Here is a 21,430-nt window from a genome sequence, read left to right as displayed (position 1 = left end):
AGGCCTTTCCAGTAAACCGCCCTCATCCCCAGTTTGAGCTGTGTCTGGCCGGGCTCCGTGGGCGAAAGCGGAGAGGGGAGCTTGTGTAGTGACACAGTAGAATAGGTTCATGCGCTTTAATCCAAATTTGTTCACATCGCAGACGTCAGAAAGTACAAACGATATTATTTAACATTTGGATGTACAAAAAGGCCACCTTCACCTCAGTTGAGAGAAGTACCTCGTTTTTCCTTTGTCCCTCCTATGAGTAGTGGGCCCATGGAAAGTGGGACCCACGCCCCCCTGTTCGGGCTGCGTCTGGCCGGGCTCTGTGGGTGAAATCCTTGCAAACAGGTGCCGGCCGGCTGGCGCCCGATTTTTCTTAGTTTGTGAGTTCAGCTTTTCTTGTGTTTGGCAGCAATAAATTGCAATGTGTTTCTCCAACAACCTATTTGGGTCTTTGTGGAAAAGACCTATTGGTGCATTTTGATGCCATTCCAGTAAAAGGCCCACATTTCTTTTAGCTGGTAGCGTAGCGGCAAAGACTTGCGACGTGCCATCATGGCCGCAGGCTGCAGAGCCTTGCTCCGGAACGAAATCTTAATGACAATCTTTAGTTAGATCCCTGAATTGCAAGTAAGTCACAGATAGATGAGTTGGATTTTCTCTATTGCAACTTGGGAAGTAAAATGTGAACGTATTGAAGAAGAAACGCTCTTTTAAAACCTGATTGCCCCAGGGAATGGGCTTTTTAACATTTCTGTGTTAACCCTTTGATGCATGAATTATGAAATCTTCAACCATGATTTTTTTAACAATTTTTTGATTCATCTTTAGGTGTGAATGAAACAAATTTCAACAAATATTTTTTGTAAAAATGTATAATTTACAAATAATTTATTACATGTCCACCTCAGTGAACAGCGTGCAATCTGAACATGAAATATGTTGGCTTGGCTTACCAAAGTCCAAATGGAGGTGCTCAAATGCAATAAAGTCTTCAACAGCTGTGCTTAATAGCAAAAATAAATAAATAACAATTTTGAGTACCTGTCCACTTGAGTGACTATTATGCATGAAAGGGTTAAGGAAAAGTGCAATATGCTGTTGTAACTGTTTGAGGTCTGTAAGGTGTTGTTCCTCAGAAGGGCGAGTGCGTAACAGCACCCTCTGCTGGCTCAAAAGACAAGGACAAAAGCTTACAGCACCTGGTATTCCCAGGCGGTCTCCCATCCAAGTACTAACCAGGCACTACCCTGCTTAGCTTCCGAGATCAGACGTGATCGGGCGTGTTCAGGGTGGTATGGCCGTAAGCGAAGGCTTGTCCTTCCGTCCTCCGTTTTATGGGTGCAGAGACAGTTGTGCCCTTGGCTGCCATTGAATGGAATGCTACAATTTGAGGCCTTTCCAGTAAACCGCCCTCATCCCCAGTTTGAGCTGTGTCTGGCCGGGCTCCGTGGGCGAAAGCGGAGAGGGGAGCTTGTGTAGTGACACAGTAGAATAGGTTCATGCGCTTTAATCCAAATTTGTTCACATCGCAGACGTCAGAAAGTACAAACGATATTATTTAACATTTGGATGTACAAAAAGGCCACCTTCACCTCAGTTGAGAGAAGTACCTCATTTTTCCTTTGTCCCTCCTATGAGTGGTGGGCCCATGGAAAGTGGGACCCACGCCCCCCTGTTCGGGCTGCGTCTGGCCGGGCTCTGTGGGTGAAATCCTTGCAAACAGGTGCCGGCCGGCTGGCGCCCGATTTTTCTTAGTTTGTGAGTTCAGCTTTTCTTGTGTTTGGCAGCAATAAATTGCAATGTGTTTCTCCAACAACCTATTTGGGTCTTTGTGGAAAAGACCTATTGGTGCATTTTGATGCCATTCCAGTAAAAGTCCCACATTTCTTTTAGCTGGTAACGTAGCGGCAAAGACTTGCGACGTGCCATCATGGCCGCAGGCTGCAGAGCCTTGCTCCGGAACGAAATCTTAATGACAATCTTTAGTTAGATCCCTGAATTGCAAGTAAGTCACAGATAGATGAGTTGGATTTTCTCTATTGCAACTTGGGAAGTAAAATGTGAACGTATTGAAGAAGAAACGCTCTTTTAAAACCTGATTGCCCCAGGGAATGGGCTTTTTGACATTTCTGTGTTAACCCTTTGATGCATGAATTATGAAATCTTCAACCATGATTTTTTTTAACAATTTTTTGATTCATCTTTAGGTGTGAATGAAACAAATTTCAACAAATATTTTTTGTAAAAATGTATAATTTACAAATAATTTCTTACATGTCCACCTCAGTGAACAGCGTGCAATCTGAACATGAAATATGTTGGCTTGGCTTACCAAAGTCCAAATGGAGGTGCTCAAATGCAATAAAGTCTTCAACAGCTGTGCTTAATAGCAAAAATAAATAAATAACAATTTTGAGTACCTGTCCACTTGAGTGACTATTATGCATGAAAGGGTTAAGGAAAAGTGCAATATGCTGTTGTAACTGTTTGAGGTCTGTAAGGTGTTGTTCCTCAGAAGGGCGAGTGCGTAACAGCACCCTCTGCTGGCTCAAAAGACAAGGACAAAAGCTTACAGGACCTGGTATTCCAAGGTGGTCTCCCATCCAAGTACTAACCAGGCCCGACCCTGCTTAGCTTCCGAGATCAGACGAGATCGGGCGTGTTCAGGGTGGTATGGCCGTAAGCGAAGGCTTGTCCTTCCGTCCTCCGTTTTATGGGTGCAGAGACAGTTGTGCCCTTGGCTGCCATTGAATGGAATGCTGCAATTTGAGGCCTTTCCAGTAAACCGCCCTCATCCCCAGTTTGAGCTGTGTCTGGCCGGGCTCCGTGGGCGAAAGCGGAGAGGGGAGCTTGTGTAGTGACACAGTAGAATAGGTTCATGCGCTTTAATCCAAATTTGTTCACATCGCAGACGTCAGAAAGTACAAACGATATTATTTAACATTTGGATGTACAAAAAGGCCACCTTCACCTCAGTTGAGAGAAGTACCTCGTTTTTCCTTTGTCCCTCCTATGAGTGGTGGGCCCATGGAAAGTGGGACCCACGCCCCCCTGTTCGGGCTGCGTCTGGCCGGGCTCTGTGGGTGAAATCCTTGCAAACAGGTGCCGGCCGGCTGGCGCCCGATTTTTCTTAGTTTGTGAGTTCAGCTTTTCTTGTGTTTGGCAGCAATAAATTGCAATGTGTTTCTCCAACAACCTATTTGGGTCTTTGTGGAAAAGACCTATTGGTGCATTTTGATGCCATTCCAGTAAAAGGCCCACATTTCTTTTAGCTGGTAACGTAGCGGCAAAGACTTGCGACGTGCCATCATGGCCGCAGGCTGCAGAGCCTTGCTACGGAACGAAATCTTAATGACAATCTTTAGTTAGATCCCTGAATTGCAAGTAAGTCACAGATAGATGAGTTGGATTTTCTCTATTGCAACTTGGGAAGTAAAATGTGAACGTATTGAAGAAGAAACGCTCTTTTAAAACCTGATTGCCCCAGGGAATGGGCTTTTTGACATTTCTGTGTTAACCCTTTGATGCATGAATTATGAAATCTTCAACCATGATTTTTTTTAACAATTTTTTGATTCATCTTTAGGTGTGAATGTAACAAATTTCAACAAATATTTTTTGTAAAAATGTATAATTTACAAATAATTTATTACATGTCCACCTCAGTGAACAGCGTGCAGTCTGAACATGAAATATGTTGGCTTGGCTTACCAAAGTCCAAATGGAGGTGCTCAAATGCAATAAAGTCTTCAACAGCTGTGCTTAATAGCAAAAATAAATAAATAACAATTTTGAGTACCTGTCCACTTGAGTGACTATTATGCATGAAAGGGTTAAGGAAAAGTGCAATATGCTGTTGTAACTGTTTGAGGTCTGTAAGGTGTTGTTCCTCAGAAGGGCGAGTGCGTAACAGCACTCTCTGCTGGCTCAAAAGACAAGGACAAAAGCGTACAGCACCTGGTATTCCCAGGCGGTCTCCCATCCAAGTACTAACCAGGCCCGACCCTGCTTAGCTTCCAAGATCAGACAAGATCGGGCGTGTTCAGGGTGGTATGGCCGTAAGCAAAGGCTTGTCCTTCCGTCCTCCGTTTTATGGGTGCAGAGACAGTTGTGCCCTTGGCTGCCATTGAATGGAATGCTGCAATTTGAGGCCTTTCCAGTAAACCGCCCTCATCCCCAGTTTGAGCTGTGTCTGGCCGGGCTCCGTGGGCGAAAGCGGAGAGGGGAGCTTGTGTAGTGACACAGTAGAATAGGTTCATGCGCTTTAATCCAAATTTGTTCACATCGCAGACGTCAGAAAGTACAAACGATATTATTTAACATTTGGATGTACAAAAAGGCCACCTTCACCTCAGTTGAGAGAAGTACCTCGATTTTCCTTTGTCCCTCCTATGAGTGGTGGGCCCATGGAAAGTGGGACCCACGCCCCCCTGTTCGGGCTGCGTCTGGCCGGGCTCTGTGGGTGAAAACCTTTGCAAACAGGTGCCGGCCGGCTGGCGCCCGATTTTTCTTAGTTTGTGAGTTCAGCTTTTCTTGTGTTTGGCAGCAATAAAGTGCAATGTGTTTCTCCAACAACCTATTTGGGTCTTTGTGGAAAAGACCTATTGGTGCATTTTGATGCCATTCCAGTAAAAGGCCCACATTTCTTTTAGCTGGTAGCGTAGCGGCAAAGACTTGCGACGTGCCATCATGGCCGCAGGCTGCAGAGCCTTGCTCCGGAACGAAATCTTAATGACAATCTTTAGTTAGATCCCTGAATTGCAAGTAAGTCACAGATAGATGAGTTGGATTTTCTCTATTGCAACTTGGGAAGTAAAATGTGAACGTATTGAAGAAGAAACGCTCTTTTAAAACCTGATTGCCCCAGGGAATGGGCTTTTTGACATTTCTGTGTTAACCTTTTGATGCATGAATTATGAAATCTTCAACCATGATTTTTTTTAACAATTTTTTGATTCATCTTTAGGTGTGAATGAAACAAATTTCAACAAATATTTTTTGTAAAAATGTATAATTTACAAATAAATTCTTACATGTCCACCTCAGTGAACAGCGTGCAATCTGAACATGAAATATGTTGGCTTGGCTTACCAAAGTCCAAATGGAGGTGCTCAAATGCAATAAAGTCTTCAACAGCTGTGCTTAATAGCAAAAATAAATAAATAACAATTTTGAGTACCTGTCCACTTGAGTGACTATTATGCATGAAAGGGTTAAGGAAAAGTGCAATATGCTGTTGTAACTGTTTGAGGTCTGTAAGGTGTTGTTCCTCAGAAGGGCGAGTGCGTAACAGCACCCTCTGCTGGCTCAAAAGACAAGGACAAAAGCTTACAGCACCTGGTATTCCCAGGCGGTCTCCCATCCAAGTACTAACCAGGCCCGACCCTGCTTAGCTTCTGAGATCAGACGAGATCGGGCGGGTTCAGGGTGGTATGGCCGTAAGCGAAGGCTTGTCCTTCCGTCCTCCATTTTATGGGTGCAGAGACAGTTGTGCCCTTGGCTGCCATTGAATGGAATGCTGCAATTTGAGGCCTTTCCAGTAAACCGCCCTCATCCCCAGTTTGAGCTGTGTCTGGCCGGGCTCCGTGGGCGAAAGCGGAGAGGGGAGCTTGTGTAGTGACACAGTAGAATAGGTTCATGCGCTTTAATCCAAATTTGTTCACATCGCAGACGTCAGAAAGTACAAACGATATTATTTAACATTTGGATGTACAAAAAGGCCACCTTCACCTCAGTTGAGAGAAGTACCTCGTTTTTCCTTTGTCCCTCCTATGAGTGGTGGGCCCATGGAAAGTTGGACCCACGCCCCCCTGTTCGGGCTGCGTCTGGCCGGGCTCTGTGGGTGAAATCCTTGCAAACAGGTGCCGGCCGGCTGGCGCCCGATTTTTCTTAGTTTGTGAGTTCAGCTTTTCTTGTGTTTGGCAGCAATAAATTGCAATGTGTTTCTCCAACAACCTATTTGGGTCTTTGTGGAAAACACCTATTGGTGCATTTTGATGCCATTCCAGTAAAAGGCCCACATTTCTTTTAGCTGGTAGCGTAGCGGCAACGACTTGCGACGTGCCATCATGGCCGCAGGCTGCAGAGCCTTGCTCCGGAACGAAATCTTAATGACAATCTTTAGTTAGATCCCTGAATTGCAAGTAAGTCACAGATAGATGAGTTGGATTTTCTCTATTGCAACTTGGGAAGTAAAATGTGAACGTATTGAAGAAGAAACGCTCTTTTAAAACCTGATTGCCCCAGGGAATGGGCTTTTTGACATTTCTGTGTTAACCTTTTGATGCATGAATTATGAAATCTTCAACCATGATTTTTTTTAACAATTTTTTGATTCATCTTTAGGTGTGAATGAAACAAATTTCAACAAATATTTTTTGTAAAAATGTATAATTTACAAATAATTTATTACATGTCCACCTCAGTGAACAGCGTGCAATCTGAACATGAAATATGTTGGCTTGGCTTACCAAAGTCCAAATGGAGGTGCTCAAATGCAATAAAGTCTTCAACAGCTGTGCTTAATAGCAAAAATAAATAAATAACAATTTTGAGTACCTGTCCACTTGAGTGACTATTATGCATGAAAGGGTTAAGGAAAAGTGCAATATGCTGTTGTAACTGTTTGAGGTCTGTAAGGTGTTGTTCCTCAGAAGGGCGAGTGCGTAACAGCACCCTCTGCTGGCTCAAAAGACAAGGACAAAAGCTTACAGCACCTGGTATTCCCAGGCGGTCTCCCATCCAAGTACTAACCAGGCCCGACCCTGCTTAGCTTCCGAGATCAGACGAGATCGGGCGTGTTCAGGGTGGTATGGCCGTAAGCGAAGGCTTGTCCTTCCGTCCTCCGTTTTATGGGTGCAGAGACAGTTGTGCCCTTGGCTGCCATTGAATGGAATGCTGCAATTTGAGGCCTTTCCAGTAAACCGCCCTCATCCCCAGTTTGAGCTGTGTCTGGCCGGGCTCCGTGGGCGAAAGCGGGGAGTGGAGCTTGTGTGGTGACACAGTAGAATAGGTTCATGCGCTTTAATCCAAATTTGTTCACATCGCAGACGTCAGAAAGTACAAACGATATTATTTAACATTTGGATGTACAAAAAGGCCACCTTCACCTCAGTTGAGAGAAGTACCTCGTTTTTCCTTTGTCCCTCCTATGAGTGGTGGGCCCATGGAAAGTGGGACCCACGCCCCCCTGTTCGGGCTGCGTCTGGCCGGGCTCTGTGGGTGAAATCCTTGCAAACAGGTGCCGGCCGGCTGGCGCCCGATTTTTCTTAGTTTGTGAGTTCAGCTTTTCTTGTGTTTGGCAGCAATAAATTGCAATGTGTTTCTCCAACAACCTATTTGGGTCTTTGTGGAAAAGACCTATTGGTGCATTTTGATGCCATTCCAGTAAAAGGCCCACATTTCTTTTAGCTGGTAGCGTAGCGGCAAAGACTTGTGACGTGCCATCATGGCCGCAGGCTGCAGAGCCTTGCTCCGGAACGAAATCTTAATGACAATCTTTAGTTAGATCCCTGAATTGCAAGTAAGTCACAGATAGATGAGTTGGATTTTCTCTATTGCAACTTGGGAAGTAAAATGTGAACGTATTGAAGAAGAAACGCTCTTTTAAAACCTGATTGCCCCAGGGAATGGGCTTTTTGACATTTCTGTGTTAACCTTTTGATGCATGAATTATGAAATCTTCAACCATGATTTTTTTTTAACAATTTTTTGATTCATCTTTAGGTGTGAATGAAACAAATTTCAACAAATATTTTTTGTAAAAATGTATAATTTACAAATAATTTATTACATGTCCACCTCAGTGAACAGCGTGCAATCTGAACATGAAATATGTTGGCTTGGCTTACCAAAGTCCAAATGGAGGTGCTCAAATGCAATAAAGTCTTCAACAGCTGTGCTTAATAGCAAAAATAAATAAATAACAATTTTGAGTACCTGTCCACTTGAGTGACTATTATGCATGAAAGGGTTAAGGAAAAGTGCAATATGCTGTTGTAACTGTTTGAGGTCTGTAAGGTGTTGTTCCTCAGAAGGGCGAGTGCGTAACAGCACCCTCTGCTGGCTCAAAAGACAAGGACAAAAGCTTACAGCACCTGGTATTCCCAGGCGGTCTCCCATCCAAGTACTAACCAGGCCCGACCCTGCTTAGCTTCCGAGATCAGACGAGATCGGGCGTGTTCAGGGTGGTATGGCCGTAAGCGAAGGCTTCTCCTTCCGTCCTCCGTTTTATGGGTGCAGAGACAGTTGTGCCCTTGGCTGCCATTGAATGGAATGCTGCAATTTGAGGCCTTTCCAGTAAACCGCCCTCATCCCCAGTTTGAGCTGTGTCTGGCCGGGCTCCGTGGGCGAAAGCGGAGAGGGGAGCTTGTGTAGTGACACAGTAGAATAGGTTCATGCGCTTTAATCCAAATTTGTTCACATCGCAGACGTCAGAAAGTACAAACGATATTATTTAACATTTGGATGTACAAAAAGGCCACCTTCACCTCAGTTGAGAGAAGTACCTCATTTTTCCTTTGTCCCTCCTATGAGTGGTGGGCCCATGGAAAGTGGGACCCACGCCCCCCTGTTCGGGCTGCGTCTGGCCGGGCTCTGTGGGTGAAATCCTTGCAAACAGGTGCCGGCCGGCTGGCGCCCGATTTTTCTTAGTTTGTGAGTTCAGCTTTTCTTGTGTTTGGCAGCAATAAATTGCAATGTGTTTCTCCAACAACCTATTTGGGTCTTTGTGGAAAAGACCTATTGGTGCATTTTGATGCCATTCCAGTAAAAGGCCCACATTTCTTTTAGCTGGTAGCGTAGCGGCAACGACTTGCGACGTGCCATCATGGCCGCAGGCTGCAGAGCCTTGCTCCGGAACAAAATCTTAATGACAAACTTTAGTTAGATCCCTGAATTGCAAGTAAGTCACAGATAGATGAGTTGGATTTTCTCTATTGCAACTTGGGAAGTAAAATGTGAACGTATTGAAGAAGAAACGCTCTTTTAAAACCTGATTGCCCCAGGGAATGGGCTTTTTGACATTTCTGTGTTAACCTTTTGATGCATGAATTATGAAATCTTCAACCATGATTTTTTTTAACAATTTTTTGATTCATCTTTAGGTGTGAATGAAACAAATTTCAACAAATATTTTTTGTAAAAATGTATAATTTACAAATAATTTATTACATGTCCACCTCAGTGAACAGCGTGCAATCTGAACATGAAATATGTTGGCTTGGCTTACCAAAGTCCAAATGGAGGTGCTCAAATGCAATAAAGTCTTCAACAGCTGTGCTTAATAGCAAAAATAAATAAATAACAATTTTGAGTACCTGTCCACTTGAGTGACTATTATGCATGAAAGGGTTAAGGAAAAGTGCAATATGCTGTTGTAACTGTTTGAGGTCTGTAAGGTGTTGTTCCTCAGAAGGGCGAGTGCGTAACAGCACCCTCTGCTGGCTCAAAAGACAAGGACAAAAGCTTACAGCACCTGGTATTCCCAGGCGGTCTCCCATCCAAGTACTAACCAGGCCCGACCCTGCTTAGCTTCCGAGATCAGACGAGATCGGGCGTGTTCAGGGTGGTATGGCCGTAAGCGAAGGCTTGTCCTTCCGTCCTCCGTTTTATGGGTGCAGAGACAGTTGTGCCCTTGGCTGCCATTGAATGGAATGCTGCAATTTGAGGCCTTTCCAGTAAACCGCCCTCATCCCCAGTTTGAGCTGTGTCTGGCCGGGCTCCGTGGGCGAAAGCGGGGAGTGGAGCTTGTGTGGTGACACAGTAGAATAGGTTCATGCGCTTTAATCCAAATTTGTTCACATCGCAGACGTCAGAAAGTACAAACGATATTATTTAACATTTGGATGTACAAAAAGGCCACCTTCACCTCAGTTGAGAGAAGTACCTCGTTTTTCCTTTGTCCCTCCTATGAGTGGTGGGCCCATGGAAAGTGGGACCCACGCCCCCCTGTTCGGGCTGCGTCTGGCCGGGCTCTGTGGGTGAAATCCTTGCAAACAGGTGCCGGCCGGCTGGCGCCCGATTTTTCTTAGTTTGTGAGTTCAGCTTTTCTTGTGTTTGGCAGCAATAAATTGCAATGTGTTTCTCCAACAACCTATTTGGGTCTTTGTGGAAAAGACCTATTGGTGCATTTTGATGCCATTCCAGTAAAAGGCCCACATTTCTTTTAGCTGGTAGCGTAGCGGCAAAGACTTGTGACGTGCCATCATGGCCGCAGGCTGCAGAGCCTTGCTCCGGAACGAAATCTTAATGACAATCTTTAGTTAGATCCCTGAATTGCAAGTAAGTCACAGATAGATGAGTTGGATTTTCTCTATTGCAACTTGGGAAGTAAAATGTGAACGTATTGAAGAAGAAACGCTCTTTTAAAACCTGATTGCCCCAGGGAATGGGCTTTTTGACATTTCTGTGTTAACCTTTTGATGCATGAATTATGAAATCTTCAACCATGATTTTTTTTAACAATTTTTTGATTCATCTTTAGGTGTGAATGAAACAAATTTCAACAAATATTTTTTGTAAAAATGTATAATTTACAAATAATTTATTACATGTCCACCTCAGTGAACAGCGTGCAATCTGAACATGAAATATGTTGGCTTGGCTTACCAAAGTCCAAATGGAGGTGCTCAAATGCAATAAAGTCTTCAACAGCTGTGCTTAATAGCAAAAATAAATAAATAACAATTTTGAGTACCTGTCCACTTGAGTGACTATTATGCATGAAAGGGTTAAGGAAAAGTGCAATATGCTGTTGTAACTGTTTGAGGTCTGTAAGGTGTTGTTCCTCAGAAGGGCGAGTGCGTAACAGCACCCTCTGCTGGCTCAAAAGACAAGGACAAAAGCTTACAGCACCTGGTATTCCCAGGCGGTCTCCCATCCAAGTACTAACCAGGCCCAACCCTGCTTAGCTTCCGAGATCAGACGAGATCGGGAGTGTTCAGGGTGGTATGGCCGTAAGCGAAGGCTTGTCCTTCCGTCCTCCGTTTTATGGGTGCAGAGACAGTTGTGCCCTTGGCTGCCATTGAATGGAATGCTGCAATTTGAGGCCTTTCCAGTAAACCGCCCTCATCCCCAGTTTGAGCTGTGTCTGGCCGGGCTCCGTGGGCGAAAGCGGAGAGGGGAGCTTGTGTAGTGACACAGTAGAATAGGTTCATGCGCTTTAATCCAAATTTGTTCACATCGCAGACGTCAGAAAGTACAAACGATATTATTTAACATTTGGATGTACAAAAAGGCCACCTTCACCTCAGTTGAGAGAAGTACCTCGTTTTTCCTTTGTCCCTCCTATGAGTGGTCGGCTCATGGAAAGTGGGACCCACGCCCCCCTGTTCGGGCTGCGTCTGGCCGGGCTCTGTGGGTGAAATCCTTGCAAACAGGTGCCGGCCGGCTGGCGCCCGATTTTTCTTAGTTTGTGAGTTCAGCTTTTCTTGTGTTTGGCAGCAATAAATTGCAATGTGTTTCTCCAACAACCTATTTGGGTCTTTGTGGAAAAGACCTATTGGTGCATTTTGATGCCATTCCAGTAAAAGGCCCACATTTCTTTTAGCTGGTAGCGTAGCGGCAAAGACTTGCGACGTGCCATCATGGCCGCAGGCTGCAGAGCCTTGCTCCGGAACGAAATCTTAATGACAAACTTTAGTTAGATCCCTGAATTGCAAGTAAGTCACAGATAGATGAGTTGGATTTTCTCTATTGCAACTTGGGAAGTAAAATGTGAACGTATTGAAGAAGAAACAATCTTTTAAAACCTGATTGCCCCAGGGAATGGGCTTTTTGACATTTCTGTGTTAACCCTTTGATGCATGAATTATGAAATCTTCAACCATGATTTTTTTTAACAATTTTTTGATTCATCTTTAGGTGTGAATGAAACAAATTTCAACAAATATTTTTTGTAAAAATGTATAATTTACAAATAATTTATTACATGTCCACCTCAGTGAACAGCGTGCAATCTGAACATGAAATATGTTGGCTTGGCTTACCAAAGTCCAAATGGAGGTGCTCAAATGCAATAAAGTCTTCAACAGCTGTGCTTAATAGCAAAAATAAATAAATAACAATTTTGAGTACCTGTCCACTTGAGTGACTATTATGCATGAAAGGGTTAAGGAAAAGTGCAATATGCTGTTGTAACTGTTTGAGGTCTGTAAGGTGTTGTTCCTCAGAAGGGCGAGTGCGTAACAGCACCCTCTGCTGGCTCAAAAGACAAGGACAAAAGCTTACAGCACCTGGTATTCCCAGGCGGTCTCCCATCCAAGTACTAACCAGGCCCGACCCTGCTTAGCTTCCGAGATCAGACGAGATCGGGCGTGTTCAGGGTGGTATGGCCGTAAGCGAAGGCTTGTCCTTCCGTCCTCCGTTTTATGGGTGCAGAGACAGTTGTGCCCTTGGCTGCCATTGAATGGAATGCTGCAATTTGAGGCCTTTCCAGTAAACCGCCCTCATCCCCAGTTTGAGCTGTGTCTGGCCGGGCTCCGTGGGCGAAAGCGGAGAGGGGAGCTTGTGTAGTGACACAGTAGAATAGGTTCATGCGCTTTAATCCAAATTTGTTCACATCGCAGACGTCAGAAAGTACAAACGATATTATTTAACATTTGGATGTACAAAAAGGCCACCTTCACCTCAGTTGAGAGAAGTACCTCGTTTTTCCTTTGTCCCTCCTATGAGTGGTGGGCCCATGGAAAGTGGGACCCACGCCCCCCTGTTCGGGCTGCGTCTGGCCGGGCTCTGTGGGTGAAATCCTTGCAAACAGGTGCCGGCCGGCTGGCGCCCGATTTTTCTTAGTTTGTGAGTTCAGCTTTTCTTGTGTTTGGCAGCAATAAATTGCAATGTGTTTCTCCAACAACCTATTTGGGTCTTTGTGGAAAAGACCTATTGGTGCATTTTGATGCCATTCCAGTAAAAGGCCCACATTTCTTTTAGCTGGTAGCGTAGCGGCAAAGACTTGCGACGTGCCATCATGGCCGCAGGCTGCAGAGCCTTGCTCCGGAACGAAATCTTAATGACAATCTTTAGTTAGATCCCTGAATTGCAAGTAAGTCACAGATAGATGAGTTGGATTTTCTCTATTGCAACTTGGGAAGTAAAATGTGAACGTATTGAAGAAGAAACGCTCTTTTAAAACCTGATTGCCCCAGGGAATGGGCTTTTTGACATTTCTGTGTTAACCTTTTGATGCATGAATTATGAAATCTTCAACCATGATTTTTTTTTAACAATTTTTTGATTCATCTTTAGGTGTGAATGAAACAAATTTCAACAAATATTTTTTGTAAAAATGTATAATTTACAAATAATTTATTACATGTCCACCTCAGTGAACAGCGTGCAATCTGAACATGAAATATGTTGGCTTGGCTTACCAAAGTCCAAATGGAGGTGCTCAAATGCAATAAAGTCTTCAACAGCTGTGCTTAATAGCAAAAATAAATAAATAACAATTTTGAGTACCTGTCCACTTGAGTGACTATTATGCATGAAAGGGTTAAGGAAAAGTGCAATATGCTGTTGTAACTGTTTGAGGTCTGTAAGGTGTTGTTCCTCAGAAGGGCGAGTGCGTAACAGCACCCTCTGCTGGCTCAAAAGACAAGGACAAAAGCTTACAGCACCTGGTATTCCCAGGCGGTCTCCCATCCAAGTACTAACCAGGCCCGACCCTGCTTAGCTTCCGAGATCAGACGAGATCGGGCGTGTTCAGGGTGGTATGGCCGTAAGCGAAGGCTTGTCCTTCCGTCCTCCGTTTTATGGGTGCAGAGACAGTTGTGCCCTTGGCTGCCATTGAATGGAATGCTGCAATTTGAGGCCTTTCCAGTAAACCGCCCTCATCCCCAGTTTGAGCTGTGTCTGGCCGGGCTCCGTGGGCGAAAGCGGGGAGTGGAGCTTGTGTGGTGACACAGTAGAATAGGTTCATGCGCTTTAATCCAAATTTGTTCACATCGCAGACGTCAGAAAGTACAAACGATATTATTTAACATTTGGATGTACAAAAAGGCCACCTTCACCTCAGTTGAGAGAAGTACCTCGTTTTTCCTTTGTCCCTCCTATGAGTGGTGGGCCCATGGAAAGTGGGACCCACGCCCCCCTGTTCGGGCTGCGTCTGGCCGGGCTCTGTGGGTGAAATCCTGGCAAACAGGTGCCGGCCGGCTGGCGCCCGATTTTTCTTAGTTTGTGAGTTCAGCTTTTCTTGTGTTTGGCAGCAATAAATTGCAATGTGTTTCTCCAACAACCTATTTGGGTCTTTGTGGAAAAGACCTATTGGTGCATTTTGATGCCATTCCAGTAAAAGGCCCACATTTCTTTTAGCTGGTAGCGTAGCGGCAAAGACTTGCGACGTGCCATCATGGCCGCAGGCTGCAGAGCCTTGCTCCGGAACAAAATCTTAATGACAATCTTTAGTTAGATCCCTGAATTGCAAGTAAGTCACAGATAGATGAGTTGGATTTTCTCTATTGCAACTTGGGAAGTAAAATGTGAACGTATTGAAGAAGAAACGCTCTTTTAAAACCTGATTGCCCCAGGGAATGGGCTTTTTGACATTTCTGTGTTAACCTTTTGATGCATGAATTATGAAATCTTCAACCATGATTTTTTTTTACAATTTTTTGATTCATCTTTAGGTGTGAATGAAACAAATTTCAACAAATATTTTTTGTAAAAATGTATAATTTACAAATAATTTATTACATGTCCACCTCAGTGAACAGCGTGCAATCTGAACATGAAATATGTTGGCTTGGCTTACCAAAGTCCAAATGGAGGTGCTCAAATGCAATAAAGTCTTCAACAGCTGTGCTTAATAGCAAAAATAAATAAATAACAATTTTGAGTACCTGTCCACTTGAGTGACTATTATGCATGAAAGGGTTAAGGAAAAGTGCAATATGCTGTTGTAACTGTTTGAGGTCTGTAAGGTGTTGTTCCTCAGAAGGGCGAGTGCGTAACAGCACCCTCTGCTGGCTCAAAAGACAAGGACAAAAGCTTACAGCACCTGGTATTCCCAGGCGGTCTCCCATCCAAGTACTAACCAGGCCCGACCCTGCTTAGCTTCCGAGATCAGACGAGATCGGGCGTGTTCAGGGTGGTATGGCCGTAAGCGAAGGCTTGTCCTTCCGTCCTCCGTTTTATGGGTGCAGAGACAGTTGTGCCCTTGGCTGCCATTGAATGGAATGCTGCAATTTGAGGCCTTTCCAGTAAACCGCCCTCATCCCCAGTTTGAGCTGTGTCTGGCCGGGCTCCGTGGGCGAAAGCGGAGAGGGGAGCTTGTGTAGTGACACAGTAGAATAGGTTCATGCGCTTTAATCCAAATTTGTTCACATCGCAGACGTCAGAAAGTACAAACGATATTATTTAACATTTGGATGTACAAAAAGGCCACCTTCACCTCAGTTGAGAGAAGTACCTCGTTTTTCCTTTGTCCCTCCTATGAGTGGTGGGCCCATGGAAAGTGGGACCCACGCCCCCCTGTTCGGGCTGCGTCTGGCCGGGCTCTGTGGGTGAAATCCTTGCAAACAGGTGCCGGCCGGCTGGCGCCCGATTTTTCTTAGTTTGTGAGTTCAGCTTTTCTTGTGTTTGGCAGCAATAAATTGCAATGTGTTTCTCCAACAACCTATTTGGGTCTTTGTGGAAAAGACCTATTGGTGCATTTTGATGCCATTCCAGTAAAAGGCCCACATTTCTTTTAGCTGGTAGCGTAGCGGCAAAGACTTGCGACGTGCCATCATGGCCGCAGGCTGCAGAGCCTTGCTCCGGAACGAAATCTTAATGACAATCTTTAGTTAGATCCCTGAATTGCAAGTAAGTCACAGATAGATGAGTTGGATTTTCTCTATTGCAACTTGGGAAGTAAAATGTGAACGTATTGAAGAAGAAACGCTCTTTTAAAACCTGATTGCCCCAGGGAATGGGCTTTTTGACATTTCTGTGTTAACCCTTTGATGCATGAATTATGAAATCTTCAACCATGATTTTTTTTAACAATTTTTTGATTCATCTTTAGGTGTGAATGAAACAAATTTCAACAAATATTTTTTGTAAAAATGTATAATTTACAAATAATTTATTACATGTCCACCTCAGTGAACAGCGTGCAATCTGAACATGAAATATGTTGGCTTGGCTTACCAAAGTCCAAATGGAGGTGCTCAAATGCAATAAAGTCTTCAACAGCTGTGCTTAATAGCAAAAATAAATAAATAACAATTTTGAGTACCTGTCCACTTGAGTGACTATTATGCATGAAAGGGTTAAGGAAAAGTGCAATATGCTGTTGTAACTGTTTGAGGTCTGTAAGGTGTTGTTCCTCAGAAGGGCGAGTGCGTAACAGCACCCTCTGCTGGCTCAAAAGACAAGGACAAAAGCTTACAGCACCTGGTATTCCCAGGCGGTCTCCCATCCAAGTACTAACCAGGCCCGACCCTGCTTAGCTTCCGAGATCAGACGAGATCGGGCGTGTTCAGGGTGGTATGGCCGTAAGCGAAGGCTTGTCCTTCTGCCCTCCGTTTTATGGGTGCAGAGACAGTTGTGCCCTTGGCTGCCATTGAATGGAATGCTGCAATTTGAGGCCTTTCCAGTAAACCGCCCTCATCCCCAGTTTGAGCTGTGTCTGGCCGGGCTCCGTGGGCGAAAGCGGAGAGGGGAGCTTGTGTAGTGACACAGTAGAATAGGTTCATGCGCTTTAATCCAAATTTGTTCACATCGCAGACGTCAGAAAGTACAAACGATATTATTTAACATTTGGATGTACAAAAAGGCCACCTTCACCTCAGTTGAGAGAAGTACCTCGTTTTTCCTTTGTCCCTCCTATGAGTGATGGGCCCATGGAAAGTGGGACCCACGCCCCCCTGTTCGGGCTGCGTCTGGCCGGGCTCTGTGGGTGAAATCCTTGCAAACAGGTGCCGGCCGGCTGGCGCCCGATTTTTCTTAGTTTGTGAGTTCAGCTTTTCTTGTGTTTGGCAGCAATAAATTGCAATGTGTTTCTCCAACAACCTATTTGGGTCTTTGTGGAAAAGACCTATTGGTGCATTTTGATGCCATTCCAGTAAAAGGCCCACATTTCTTTTAGCTGGTAGCGTAGCGGCAAAGACTTGCGACGTGCCATCATGGCCGCAGGCTGCAGAGCCTTGCTCCGGAACGAAATCTTAATGACAATCTTTAGTTAGATCCCTGAATTGCAAGTAAGTCACAGATAGATGAGTTGGATTTTCTCTATTGCAACTTGGGAAGTAAAATGTGAACGTATTGAAGAAGAAACGCTCTTTTAAAACCTGATTGCCCCAGGGAATGGGCTTTTTGACATTTCTGTGTTAACCCTTTGATGCATGAATTATGAAATCTTCAACCATGATTTTTTTTAACAATTTTTTGATTCATCTTTAGGTGTGAATGAAACAAATTTCAACAAATATTTTTTGTAAAAATGTATAATTTACAAATAATTTATTACATGTCCACCTCAGTGAACAGCGTGCAATCTGAACATGAAATATGTTGGCTTGGCTTACCAAAGTCCAAATGGAGGTGCTCAAATGCAATAAAGTCTTCAACAGCTGTGCTTAATAGCAAAAATAAATAAATAACAATTTTGAGTACCTGTCCACTTGAGTGACTATTATGCATGAAAGGGTTAAGGAAAAGTGCAATATGCTGTTGTAACTGTTTGAGGTCTGTAAGGTGTTGTTCCTCAGAAGGGCGAGTGCGTAACAGCACCCTCTGCTGGCTCAAAAGACAAGGACAAAAGCTTACAGCACCTGGTATTCCCAGGCGGTCTCCCATCCAAGTACTAACCAGGCCCGACCCTGCTTAGCTTCCGAGATCAGACGAGATCGGGCGTGTTCAGGGTGGTATGGCCGTAAGCGAAGGCTTGTTCTTCCGTCCTCCGTTTTATGGGTGCAGAGACAGTTGTGCCCTTGGCTGCCATTGAATGGAATGCTGCAATTTGAGGCCTTTCCAGTAAACCGCCCTCATCCCCAGTTTGAGCTGTGTCTGGCCGGGCTCCGTGGGCGAAAGCGGGGAGTGGAGCTTGTGTGGTGACACAGTAGAATAGGTTCATGCGCTTTAATCCAAATTTGTTCACATCGCAGACGTCAGAAAGTACAAACGATATTATTTAACATTTGGATGTACAAAAAGGCCACCTTCACCTCAGTTGAGAGAAGTACCTCGTTTTTCCTTTGTCCCTCCTATGAGTGGTGGGCCCATGGAAAGTGGGACCCACGCCCCCCTGTTCGGGCTGCGTCTGGCCGGGCTCTGTGGGTGAAATCCTTGCAAACAGGTGCCGGCCGGCTGGCGCCCGATTTTTCTTAGTTTGTGAGTTCAGCTTTTCTTGTGTTTGGCAGCAATAAATTGCAATGTGTTTCTCCAACAACCTATTTGGGTCTTTGTGGAAAAGACCTATTGGTGCATTTTGATGCCATTCCAGTAAAAGGCCCACATTTCTTTTAGCTGGTAGCGTAGCGGCAAAGACTTGCGACGTGCCATCATGGCCGCAGGCTGCAGAGCCTTGCTCCGGAACGAAATCTTAATGACAATCTTTAGTTAGATCCCTGAATTGCAAGTAAGTCACAGATAGATGAGTTGGATTTTCTCTCTTGCAACTTGGGAAGTGAAATGTGAACGTATTGAAGAAGAAACGCTCTTTTAAAACCTGATTGCCCCAGGGAATGGGCTTTTTGACATTTCTGTGTTAACCTTTTGATGCATGAATTATGAAATCTTCAACCATGATTTTTTTTTTTAACAATTTTTTGATTCATCTTTAGGTGTGAATGAAACAAATTTCAACAAATATTTTTTGTAAAAATGTATAATTTACAAATGATTTATTACATGTCCACCTCAGTGAACAGCGTGCAATCTGAACATGAAATATGTTGGCTTGGCTTACCAAAGTCCAAATGGAGGTGCTCAAATGCAATAAAGTCTTCAACAGCTGTGCTTAATAGCAAAAATAAATAAATAACAATTTTGAGTACCTGTCCACTTGAGTGACTATTATGCATGAAAGGGTTAAGGAAAAGTGCAATATGCTGTTGTAACTGTTTGAGGTCTGTAAGGTGTTGTTCCTCAGAAGGGCGAGTGCGTAACAGCACCCTCTGCTGGCTCAAAAGACAAGGACAAAAGCTTACAGCACCTGGTATTCCCAGGCGGTCTCCCATCCAAGTACTAACCAGGCCCGACCCTGCTTAGCTTCCGAGATCAGACGAGATCGGGCGTGTTCAGGGTGGTATGGCCGTAAGCGAAGGCTTGTCCTTCCGTCCTCCGTTTTATGGGTGCAGAGACAGTTGTGCCCTTGGCTGCCATTGAATGGAATGCTGCAATTTGAGGCCTTTCCAGTAAACCGCCCTCATCCCCAGTTTGAGCTGTGTCTGGCCGGGCTCCGTGGGCGAAAGCGGGGAGTGGAGCTTGTGTGGTGACACAGTAGAATAGGTTCATGCGCTTTAATCCAAATTTGTTCACATCGCAGACGTCAGAAAGTACAAACGATATTATTTAACATTTGGATGTACAAAAAGGCCACCTTCACCTCAGTTGAGAGAAGTACCTCGTTTTTCCTTTGTCCCTCCTATGAGTGGTGGGCCCATGGAAAGTGGGACCCACGCCCCCCTGTTCGGGCTGCGTCTGGCCGGGCTCTGTGGGTGAAATCCTTGCAAACAGGTGCCGGCCGGCTGGCGCCCGATTTTTCTTAGTTTGTGAGTTCAGCTTTTCTTGTGTTTGGCAGCAATAAATTGCAATGTGTTTCTCCAACAACCTATTTGGGTCTTTGTGGAAAAGACCTATTGGTGCATTTTGATGCCATTCCAGTAAAAGGCCCACATTTCTTTTAGCTGGTAGCGTAGCGGCAAAGACTTGCGACGTGCCATCATGGCCGCAGGCTGCAGAGCCTTGCTCCGGAACGAAATCTTAATGACAATCTTTAGTTAGATCCCTGAATTGCAAGTAAGTCACAGATAGATGAGTTGGATTTTCTCTATTGCAACTTGGGAAGTGAAATGTGAACGTATTGAAGAAGAAACGCTCTTTTAAAACCTGATTGCCCCAGGGAATGGGCTTTTTGACATTTCTGTGTTAACCTTTTGATGCATGAATTATGAAATCTTCAACCATGATTTTTTTTTTTAACAATTTTTTGATTCATCTTTAGGTGTGAATGAAACAAATTTCAACAAATATTTTTTGTAAAAATGTATAATTTACAAATGATTTATTACATGTCCACCTCAGTGAACAGCGTGCAATCTGAACATGAAATATGTTGGCTTGGCTTACCAAAGTCCAAATGGAGGTGCTCAAATGCAATAAAGTCTTCAACAGCTGTGCTTAATAGCAAAAATAAATAAATAACAATTTTGAGTACCTGTCCACTTGAGTGACTATTATGCATGAAAGGGTTAAGGAAAAGTGCAATATGCTGTTGTAACTGTTTGAGGTCTGTAAGGTGTTGTTCCTCAGAAGGGCGAGTGCGTAACAGCACCCTCTGCTGGCTCAAAAGACAAGGACAAAAGCTTACAGCACCTGGTATTCCCAGGACGTCTCCCATCCAAGTACTAACCAGGCCCGACCCTGCTTAGCTTCCGAGATCAGACGAGATCGGGCGTGTTCAGGGTGGTATGGCCGTAAGCGAAGGCTTGTCCTTCCGTCCTCCGTTTTATGGGTGCAGAGACAGTTGTGCCCTTGGCTGCCATTGAATGGAATGCTGCAATTTGAGGCCTTTCCAGTAAACCGCCCTCATCCCCAGTTTGAGCTGTGTCTGGCCGGGCTCCGTGGGCGAAAGCGGAGAGGGGAGCTTGTGTAGTGACACAGTAGAATAGGTTCATGCGCTTTAATCCAAATTTGTTCACATCGCAGACGTCAGAAAGTACAAACGATATTATTTAACATTTGGATGTACAAAAAGGCCACCTTCACCTCAGTTGAGAGAAGTACCTCGTTTTTCCTTTGTCCCTCCTATGAGTGGTGGGCCCATGGAAAGTGGGACCCACGCCCCCCTGTTCGGGCTGCGTCTGGCCGGGCTCTGTGGGTGAAATCCTTGCAAACAGGTGCCGGCCGGCTGGCGCCCGATTTTTCTTAGTTTGTGAGTTCAGCTTTTCTTGTGTTTGGCAGCAATAAATTGCAATGTGTTTCTCCAACAACCTATTTGGGTCTTTGTGGAAAAGACCTATTGGTGCATTTTGATGCCATTCCAGTAAAAGGCCCACATTTCTTTTAGCTGGTAGCGTAGCGGCAAAGACTTGCGACGTGCCATCATGGCCGCAGGCTGCAGAGCCTTGCTCCGGAACGAAATCTTAATGACAATCTTTAGTTAGATCCCTGAATTGCAAGTAAGTCACAGATAGATGAGTTGGATTTTCTCTATTGCAACTTGGGAAGTAAAATGTGAACGTATTGAAGAAGAAACGCTCTTTTAAAACCTGATTGCCCCAGGGAATGGGCTTTTTGACAT

General features: G+C 44.6%; 15 non-coding genes across 15 annotated transcripts; all 15 read right to left on the bottom strand.

Moving 5' to 3' along the window:
* Positions 1-1,175: 1,175 nt before the first annotated feature.
* On the bottom strand, positions 1,176-1,294 carry LOC139068266 (5S ribosomal RNA). Its single transcript, XR_011519865.1, has one exon. It is a non-coding gene; the product is annotated as a 5S ribosomal RNA (ribosomal RNA).
* A 1,260-nt stretch (positions 1,295-2,554) lies between these two features.
* Positions 2,555-2,673, bottom strand: LOC139068294 (5S ribosomal RNA). The gene has a single exon (XR_011519893.1). It is a non-coding gene; the product is annotated as a 5S ribosomal RNA (ribosomal RNA).
* Positions 2,674-3,933: 1,260 nt separating this feature from the next.
* On the bottom strand, positions 3,934-4,052 carry LOC139068322 (5S ribosomal RNA). Its single transcript, XR_011519921.1, has one exon. It is a non-coding gene; the product is annotated as a 5S ribosomal RNA (ribosomal RNA).
* A 1,261-nt stretch (positions 4,053-5,313) lies between these two features.
* Positions 5,314-5,432, bottom strand: LOC139068271 (5S ribosomal RNA). The gene has a single exon (XR_011519870.1). It is a non-coding gene; the product is annotated as a 5S ribosomal RNA (ribosomal RNA).
* Positions 5,433-6,692: 1,260 nt separating this feature from the next.
* LOC139068410 (5S ribosomal RNA) lies at positions 6,693-6,811 on the bottom strand. Its single transcript, XR_011520008.1, has one exon. It is a non-coding gene; the product is annotated as a 5S ribosomal RNA (ribosomal RNA).
* A 1,261-nt stretch (positions 6,812-8,072) lies between these two features.
* Positions 8,073-8,191, bottom strand: LOC139068398 (5S ribosomal RNA). Its single transcript, XR_011519997.1, has one exon. It is a non-coding gene; the product is annotated as a 5S ribosomal RNA (ribosomal RNA).
* Positions 8,192-9,451: 1,260 nt separating this feature from the next.
* LOC139068386 (5S ribosomal RNA) lies at positions 9,452-9,570 on the bottom strand. The gene has a single exon (XR_011519985.1). It is a non-coding gene; the product is annotated as a 5S ribosomal RNA (ribosomal RNA).
* Positions 9,571-10,830: 1,260 nt separating this feature from the next.
* Positions 10,831-10,949, bottom strand: LOC139066450 (5S ribosomal RNA). The gene has a single exon (XR_011519350.1). It is a non-coding gene; the product is annotated as a 5S ribosomal RNA (ribosomal RNA).
* A 1,260-nt stretch (positions 10,950-12,209) lies between these two features.
* On the bottom strand, positions 12,210-12,328 carry LOC139068375 (5S ribosomal RNA). Its single transcript, XR_011519974.1, has one exon. It is a non-coding gene; the product is annotated as a 5S ribosomal RNA (ribosomal RNA).
* A 1,261-nt stretch (positions 12,329-13,589) lies between these two features.
* On the bottom strand, positions 13,590-13,708 carry LOC139068364 (5S ribosomal RNA). Its single transcript, XR_011519964.1, has one exon. It is a non-coding gene; the product is annotated as a 5S ribosomal RNA (ribosomal RNA).
* Positions 13,709-14,968: 1,260 nt separating this feature from the next.
* On the bottom strand, positions 14,969-15,087 carry LOC139068354 (5S ribosomal RNA). The gene has a single exon (XR_011519953.1). It is a non-coding gene; the product is annotated as a 5S ribosomal RNA (ribosomal RNA).
* A 1,260-nt stretch (positions 15,088-16,347) lies between these two features.
* On the bottom strand, positions 16,348-16,466 carry LOC139068343 (5S ribosomal RNA). Its single transcript, XR_011519942.1, has one exon. It is a non-coding gene; the product is annotated as a 5S ribosomal RNA (ribosomal RNA).
* Positions 16,467-17,726: 1,260 nt separating this feature from the next.
* LOC139068332 (5S ribosomal RNA) lies at positions 17,727-17,845 on the bottom strand. The gene has a single exon (XR_011519931.1). It is a non-coding gene; the product is annotated as a 5S ribosomal RNA (ribosomal RNA).
* A 1,263-nt stretch (positions 17,846-19,108) lies between these two features.
* LOC139068321 (5S ribosomal RNA) lies at positions 19,109-19,227 on the bottom strand. The gene has a single exon (XR_011519920.1). It is a non-coding gene; the product is annotated as a 5S ribosomal RNA (ribosomal RNA).
* A 1,263-nt stretch (positions 19,228-20,490) lies between these two features.
* Positions 20,491-20,609, bottom strand: LOC139068252 (5S ribosomal RNA). The gene has a single exon (XR_011519851.1). It is a non-coding gene; the product is annotated as a 5S ribosomal RNA (ribosomal RNA).
* Positions 20,610-21,430: the final 821 nt, after the last annotated feature.

This window comes from Nothobranchius furzeri, chromosome 2, assembly GCF_043380555.1.
Source record: "Nothobranchius furzeri strain GRZ-AD chromosome 2, NfurGRZ-RIMD1, whole genome shotgun sequence".
Classification (NCBI taxonomy): Eukaryota; Metazoa; Chordata; class Actinopteri; order Cyprinodontiformes; family Nothobranchiidae; genus Nothobranchius; species Nothobranchius furzeri.
Note: the sequence above shows the minus strand (reverse complement) of the source record. Positions and strands in the feature narration are given on the sequence as shown.